General features: G+C 40.6%; 1 long non-coding RNA gene across 1 annotated transcript in view; it reads right to left on the bottom strand.

Moving 5' to 3' along the window:
* Positions 1-345: 345 nt before the first annotated feature.
* LOC121705712 overlaps positions 346-8,302 on the bottom strand; it is a 31,635-nt gene continuing 23,678 nt past the window's right edge. Inside the window, exons 5-6 of the long non-coding RNA XR_006030875.1 lie at positions 648-1,313; positions 346-481 (exon numbers count right to left, since the gene is read on the bottom strand). This is a non-coding gene — a long non-coding RNA (uncharacterized LOC121705712). The remainder of the gene's footprint in view (positions 482-647; positions 1,314-8,302) is intronic.

Here is an 8,302-nt window from a genome sequence, read left to right as displayed (position 1 = left end):
TATTTTATTTATTCATTTGTTTGTTGTCTGTCTTGTATGTCTTGGTGTCACGGGTTCGCTGGCGACTACGCCGCTCCGTCCGGCATCTTTTGCGTTTGTTGTTTCATAAATGTAGGCTAGTTCTATGTCTTGGTGTCACGGGTACGCTGGCGACTACGCCGCTCCGTCCGCTATTGTCTTTGTTAGTCTATGTGTCAATGACAATGTCTTATATGTGGAGCGCTTTGGGTTGCACTATACAAATAAAACTGACTTGACTTGACTTTCGAATATTGTATATAAACCGACATGATTTTGTGACTGAGGCTACATACTCAGAGAAATGTAGTCGGTCACCTAACTTACTTTTAGTAGGAGTCAGTAAAGATGAGCCAAGCTGGATGCTGATCTGTTAGGGAACATCTGTATTATTTGGGAATACCAGAAGCTCAGTTTTGGAGAGCTTGAGCCGAAGGTGTCTTTCATCCAAACTGAAATAGTCCTGGATATAGTAAATATGGAAATATACATGGAAATAGTATACTCATCAGGTGGGAAAGACAGGTAAATCATCATCTGCATAACAATGATTGGCAAATCCTTTGGAGCAAATGATTTCACCTAAGGAAGTTATGTCAATGGAGACAACAAGAGGCTCAAGTACTGACCCCTGAGGTTTGTCTGTGGTGAAGTTGTACATCTCTTTGGATGAACTGGGATGCTTCATCAGTGATGTTCCTGGGGTCAACTGAGGTTTTCGAGTCTTTCAACGTCAGTCCTCCTCACCTAGGTGACCCAGCTGGGGTTGATCAGGTCCCGGCTTGCATCCCAGTAGCATCAAGCCACGTGCTCACCCTCTTTGTCCAAAGCCACCTAGTGGCATGGCCCCCCTCTTAGATGTTCCAGTGATTCCAGCTGTCAAAGCCCAGCAGAGTAAATTCCCTGCAAAGCCCCGACAGCCTATTTCAATAGCAAGCCTTCCAGCCACAGCTCCTGCACTGCTCCACCAGCTCATGGTATTTGGCACGCTTCCTTTCATGAGCCTCCTACATGTGTTCTTCTCAGGGCACTGTCAATTCTCACATGATCACCTGCTTGGTGGAATCTGAGAAGATGACCATATCTAGGCGCTGTGTTGTTGGAGCTATGTGGCTTAGGGAACTTGAGTTGTTTCCCAAGATCCACTCACCCTGCCAGTCTGGAGCCGTGGAAAGCAGGCATGGTTTTGATGGTTGAAATGAAGAAGGCTTCTCCCCAGCTCTCAGAAAGGAGATGAATGAATGTCCTTTGAGGTAGGATGCAAACCAATTGAGAACTTTGCCAGAAATTCCTAGCTAAAATAATGTAGAAAGAAGAAAGTCACATAAATCCACATACATTTATGTTTTTGTCTTAATAATGTGTGGCGCACCCAAATAGGTGACCACAAGTGTTGTGGTTTATTAACTGCATTTGTATTTTTATATGATTCATCTAGAACGGCACTATGCCTAGTAGGACTTTTATTTGTCAATATTAGATTATTACTGTATTTTTATATTATTACCAAAGATTCTATACATGGATTTCTATGGAACGTCACGAAAACATGCGTGCGCAACCAAGAGGCAGAAAGCACCATAGAACAGCATAGAGCAATGCAAAAGAGCAAAAGAATAAAATGAGTTTTTGTGCTGAAAACGGCACCAATTCGAAATCACGATGGTTAGAGAATGTTAAATATGTTCAATATACCTAACGAAATGCATGTCTTTGCCAAAAATGACAAAATACGATGTTATATTAATAATCCAAATGAACATCAAACTTTGAAATATAGTCTGAAATGAGATGTTATTATCATTGAGACAACAGGGGTATACAAAAAAATCCGATTGTAGCTTACAGCAGCCGACTATTTAGGTTAAGTTTATAACGTTGTGGACGGCCACCAAGCGTCTTCTGCCTCAAGGCTGCGCGCGCATCTAGTTTTGTTGGTAAACGGGAAACCCGTGTATAGAGCTAGTAAGTCCCGCCCTTTCCGCTATCCCCGCTGGACCTCTAGATTGAAAAATCGTTAATGCAAGTGAATGTGAGAAAATAATTATTTTCTGGTCCCATTTGAATTTTGCCATGAATGTGAACATTTGTTGTCTGTGAATTTTTAATATAAATTTTCGTGTAAAGATTGCTACAATTGAGCGGGTAGAAGTTTGATGCGGTTAAACTTTGTGTGAGAGCACTTTGTGGACTACAACTTTCCGCTAGACGACAGCGAACTAGTTTCCCATAACAACCATCAGTTGGTCGAGATGTAGAGGGTTATTAAGATCGACTTTGAACACAGTGAACCATACAACTTTACAATCACACTGTATCATAGTGTTAATGTGTTGAGTGAAGCTAGACATGTTTAGAATATTTGTGTTACTATGTGTGTTTATTCCTGCCGTTACAAAAACTAGCATCTCAGTTAATGTTAGCGATTAGAGCTAGCTCACGTCACAGGCAACATGTAGTCTTTCTCGTTATGTCTTTTCCACAACTGATAGCTGAAGAATCATATAATATACTGTCAAACTCGTAACATGAAAAATTATATTAAAAATTCACAGACAACATATGTTCATGGCACAAACGGGACCAGAAAATAATTATTTTCTCACATTCACTTGCATTGACGATTTTTTAATCTAGAGGTCCACTGGGGGTTTAGCGAATGGGCGGGACTTACCAGCTCTATAGTTAACTAAGATGAATCATAAGACGATTCACCCAGAGAATGTCTAATAAGGGGAGAACTGCCACTCTCGGAAAACTTCCGGTTTCTGAACTGGTTGCAGTTCCTTCTGTGGTTCCACATGAGGGCGCTTATCCACGAGACCAGAATGCATGGAGGTCTATGGAGCTGTACCCCTCAAAATCCACTTTATTCGGGATATAATTTTTTTTCAAGTAATTTGAGTATTGTATTCGAAAGGGGAGGCAAAGAAAATACACTTGGTTGAGTATTATATTTTTAAAGTCACTTAATTGTTCTTAAAAGCCTTTCAAATGTGTCAATGACGTCATTCATTAGCACAATGCTAGCGTGTTATGTGCAACAACGACCCAACCTGTAAGAAATCAAAAGGACATAAGTACTCGTTCATTCAACTTTTGACCTATAACCCATGTTGAAGTTATACAAACTACAATCAAATCTGAGATTTGTCAACGACAATCAGGTGAAAGAGACAATTTTAGCCGTCTAGCTCCATTGACTCCCATTCATTCTGCACTCATGGCGATCGCCCCCAGTGGAACTCTGGTGGAACTGCATCCAAAATTCGGTACAATGGGACTTAAAGGTGCGATTTGTAGGATTGTTACCAAACGTTCTGTAGGCCAAAATCAAAACACTGGTGAACGTTCTCAAGACTACCAGACGCGAGCCTCTTCTGGGTTGCCAGATGTAATGAAGACTTAGCTAACGTTAGTTGACCTGCAGCTGCTTTAACGTTTCTCCAACCATGACCCAGCTACACATTACGGAAACAGTGAAAACAAAAAATACCTCTCTAACCAACGTAACATATTTAGCTGAAGTTAGCGATGCAGATAAAGTTTAGCCTAGGCTACCCGTTGTGGAGAAATATGGCCAGCTCTGCGTCAGACTTGATATTCTTCGTTTGATGAAGACGTCACCATCTCAGGAAGCTCCTCCGATGTCCACTTAATGTGTTTCTTGTTTTAATTTTGGAAATTTGCCTGCCTCTCGTAGGCGTTCATGACTACAACTGACAATTGTTGACAGTTGGCCTTTGCTAATTTGGCAACCCAAATAGGAGGACGCGCTAGCCCATTATTAATAAGCTATTCTAGAATTAATCGTTCAAAACATAAACGAAAATTCCAAGAGATTCCGCCCCGTAACTAATTTTTTTTCATGGGTTTTACAGGCTTTTACGGGTTAGAGTAATGTTGTCAAATAAGCCATTACTTCAATTCATCGTGTTTCCTTACTCTCTGACAACATATGGTGATCATTTTTGGAATGGTTACAGTTTATTTTTCATTATTTCCTACATACTGGACCTTTAATACGGAGTGGCAAGGCTCTCCGTAGACGGGCTCTGATTCACCAATGGAACGAAATGGCACTAGTTCCGGACTCCTAAATAGGCGTGTCAAAACATAACCTTTCTCTGAATAAGCAATAATAACATATACATATAATTTTCTATACTATTTTACAGTCATTGTTTGTGTGTGATGCCAATGAAACACTCTTTCGGACACGGAATGAATAATTTAATTTTGTCCCGTTAACCGAGCTAGCTAGCTAACGTTAGCACAGTAAACGGAAAGTGAATGGGAATGTTCGCTAGCTAGCAGCTAAGAACTTTAGTTAAACTTATATATTGTCCCAAACAAACCTGAAATAACATATACTCAGCAACTTTGTGGTAGTCTACTAGTTCTAACAAAAAATATGTTAGGTTAGTTTATCAACCATCTCTGAGTCTAGAGCCTCTGAGAACAGGTGGCTGTGCACCAGAGCTTTGAGGAGACAGTGACAGATCACAAACAAAGCTACTTTTGTCTTTATTTGTTTCGTTGGAAAAAAAACAATTTCAATGTCGGAATGTTAGGGAGACATGTGGCTTCTAGAAAATGGGTTCAAAACTTACATCGCTGAATGTAGGGCTAAGGGATTGGTCATATTCCGTGAAAATGTTCATTTCTCCCATAGGAATACATAGACACTGGACCTCCCGCTAGACTCCTAAATGGGCGTGACAGCTTCGAACCCCACGTCACAACGAGGGAAAGTGAAAACCAGCGCCCCAAGTGGTTGCGTTCCTATCGAAGAGCAGCTCCAATGTTAAAGGTGCGATTTGTAGGATTGTTACCGAACGTTCTGTAGGCCAAAATCAAAACACTGGTGAACGTTCTCAATAATACCAGACGCGAGCCTCTTCTGGGTTGCCAGATGTAATGAAGACTTAGCTAATAACGTTAGTTGACCTGCAGCTGCTTTAACGTTTCTCCAACTATGACTCAGCTACACATTACGGAAGCAGTGAAAACAAAAAATACCTCTCTAACCAATGTAACATATTTAGCTGAAGTTAGCGATGCAGATGAAGTTTAGCCTAGGCTACCTGTTGTGGAGAAATATGGCCAGCTCTGCGTCAGACTTGATATTCTTCGTTTGACGAAGACGTCACCATCTCAGGAAGCTCCTCCGATGTCCACTTAGGCCTAATTTGTTTCTTGTTTTAAGTTTGGAAAATGTCCTGCCTCTCGTAGGCGTTCATGACTACAACTGACAGCTGTTGACAGTTGGCCTTTGCTAATTTGGCAACCCAAATAGGAGGACGCGCTAGCCCATTATTATACGCTATTCTAGAATTAATCGTTCAAAACATAAACGAAAATTCCAAGAGATTCCGCCCCGTAACTCAATTTTTTTCATGGGTTTTACGGGTTAGAGTAATGTTGTCAAATAAGCCATTACTTCAATTCATCGTGTTTCCTTACTCTCTGACAACATATGGTGATCATTTTTGGAATGGTTACAGTTTATTTTCCATTATTTCCTACATACTAGACCTTTAAGTCCCATAGACCTATTTTAAAAAAAATACTGTGAAGCCAAATCAGCGATCTTATCCACCAAAAATATTGTTCAGTGTCTATACAGTAATAATCTTCTAACTGTGAAAATGTCAGACCCTATTTTGCCTTATTTAAAAAAAATCGAAATTGCTCCTTTTGTTTTCATAAACGAACTACAAAAAAAGCCACGTGACTTTACCCTTCGACGTTACTCACAGTAGCATGGTTTGTTTATTAGCCTGGTTAGCATTGCCACTTAACACTTACTGCCAGCTCTTCATGTGAGTAGAAGCACAACACCAGTTATCCAGACATAAAGGTTATCACCACGCGGTTTACATCACCTTCCATTATTACAAAAATATGTAAGCCAGTTAAGCAAATTGCCGTATTGATCAGTTAGAGATTAAGCGCCCAAACCTGTGACGTCACATGCAACTGTAGTTTGTTATCACCATGTTACGACAAAAACTCAAAACAATTCAACTGATCCTAAAAATAAGGTATGACCACTTGAAGCAATAGAGGTGACCCCAGTGCCTAACATATGGAAGGCATTAAGATCCCAATGTGCACCGAGATATATTTTTTCTAAAAAAAAATCCCATCCCCCCCCCCCCCCCCCCCCCCCCCCCCCGCTAAACTCTAGGAACGCAACCACTAGATGGCGATGAGATTACTTTCCCTCCCTATTTACCCGCTTATGAATCGTCTCGCTGTATCAACCGTCTCTGTTATTACTCTAGAACGGCCTAGTGCCTAGTAGCAGAGAATGACGGGCTCTGCTAGTAGGAACATAAGCTCGTGACACAGGAGGTGCAGTTGCGTCTGGGTTCCTATGGGAGCGGACCACCGCTCTGCCCACAGATGCACTTTGGATGAAAAACTGACAAGAAGCAGCCTGTGTCATCTCCTTGTTTTTCCACCTGTTTCACAGGTTAGTACTGTCAGAGATGACGGTCTCTGGTACTGTATAAACGCCATCCGTTTCATGGTGTCTGCAACTCATGACTGATGTCTATTTGATAACTTGTTTTTGTGTTATTGTGAACTTTTAAATTTATATGTTATTAAGTGTGCTTGCAAAGCAGCACACTTATTGTTCTTCTTAAGTTTTATTATTAAGTGTGCTTGCAAAGCAGCACACTTATTGTTCTTCTTAAGTTTTATTAAGTGTGCTTGCAAAGCAGCACACTTATTGTTCTTCTTAAGTTTTATTATTATTTTTCCCGTCTCCCTAATTTTTTTGTCAGCCCTAGCGCCTAGGCCCTTTGAGACAGAGACACCGTTCCAACTTTAAAACGTCCGGTCAGTACCGGTGTAAGTTGGTCGCGAAGATGACGTCAGGTGGGCGTGCCGTTCGTCCGCCATATTGGATTGAACAGAAAGCGAAACTAAATTTTCACAGGTCACAAATTTGGTCCGAACGCCACGAAACTTGACGTACATTATCCTTGGACCAAGCCTCACAAATGTTAGCGGAAGGATTTTTGATTTTCGAAAGCGTTTGCCCGTCACAGCCAAACGAAATCGGCGGCGAAGCTCCGAAACAGGAAGTCGTCCATATCTCAGGAACACTGTCACATATCGATACCAAATTTTGTATATGAACTGGGGACTCCAGTGTGAGGGTGCATAGGCAACAAAAAAAAAAAAAGAAATATTCCAAAAGTTTCCATCATTTGGCAAACCACCCACAGGTATTTGGTAACTTACACCATTCACCATTTATCACAATGCCTTCCATGTATGCACAAGGTCTCAGAGCAGACACATTGTCTCCAGGCAACCTTGCCCAATCATGAAATCCTTGCTCTGCCATGGGATAGTATTGACTTACGAACTGAAATAGCAAGGAGAACAGTAGCTATATATAGCTTACATAATAGAGTTGTTTTCACATTGACGATATTCAAATTAATTTTTTCATTATTGTTACATATCATGATGGGAGACTATTATTAAAAATGTTACAAGTATGCAAATGCATATGTTTACGGGCATTTAGGTTTTACTGTGTTGTTTTGTTGTAAAGACATGCAAGGCATTCTGGGCCATGTAATGAACAGTGGTCGGCAGCACTCCATAGGCTACGTATTAATATAAATAGGTGTTTCTGTAAACCTAGGGACAATAAACAGCTATCTCTGTTACAAAAACGAGCTGGTAATCGCTCATTGAAGAGGGAACTATGATAAAAAGATTGTTTTCCTAAAAGCATGGTGTTGTTGACAAAAGAATAAGCAGGAAATGCCACGTTTATCTTAAATAGCCTACTGAACGCTAGGTGGCAACGTTGTATTACATTTCACTAAATGCGGTGGAATTAGTGTGAGCTTCACAAGGAAAGAAGGTGCAAATATTATGTAATTTATCATGGGAAATTATTGGAAATGTTATTTCTTGTTTATTCTAATTGCAAACCACACACATCCATTCGTAATCACACGTACACATTTAATACTGGAAGACTGTCTATTCGTTTATTTGATGTTGCTTAGCAACTGGGACAGACTTCAGAGCAAAGATTCTAGAACAGAGCTTCAGAGAGACACGTTTTGAGTTCGTGGCCAAGTAGGCTACCTAAAATATCGGTTTCCATGTGTATGTGCTGGATGGTGTGCTTCCTTTATGAAAGTAAGTGTTTTATACAGTTAACGTTACAGACATAATGAGTCATGTTGTAGTGGTCCTGTGCCCCTTCTGTTATTAGAATGCTAAGCGGAGATTTTAACATCAT

The sequence above is a fragment of the Alosa sapidissima genome, chromosome 3 (genome assembly GCF_018492685.1).
Source record: "Alosa sapidissima isolate fAloSap1 chromosome 3, fAloSap1.pri, whole genome shotgun sequence".
Classification (NCBI taxonomy): Eukaryota; Metazoa; Chordata; class Actinopteri; order Clupeiformes; family Clupeidae; genus Alosa; species Alosa sapidissima.
The sequence above is the reverse complement of the archived record's forward strand: the minus strand, read 5'-3'. Positions and strand labels throughout refer to the sequence as shown.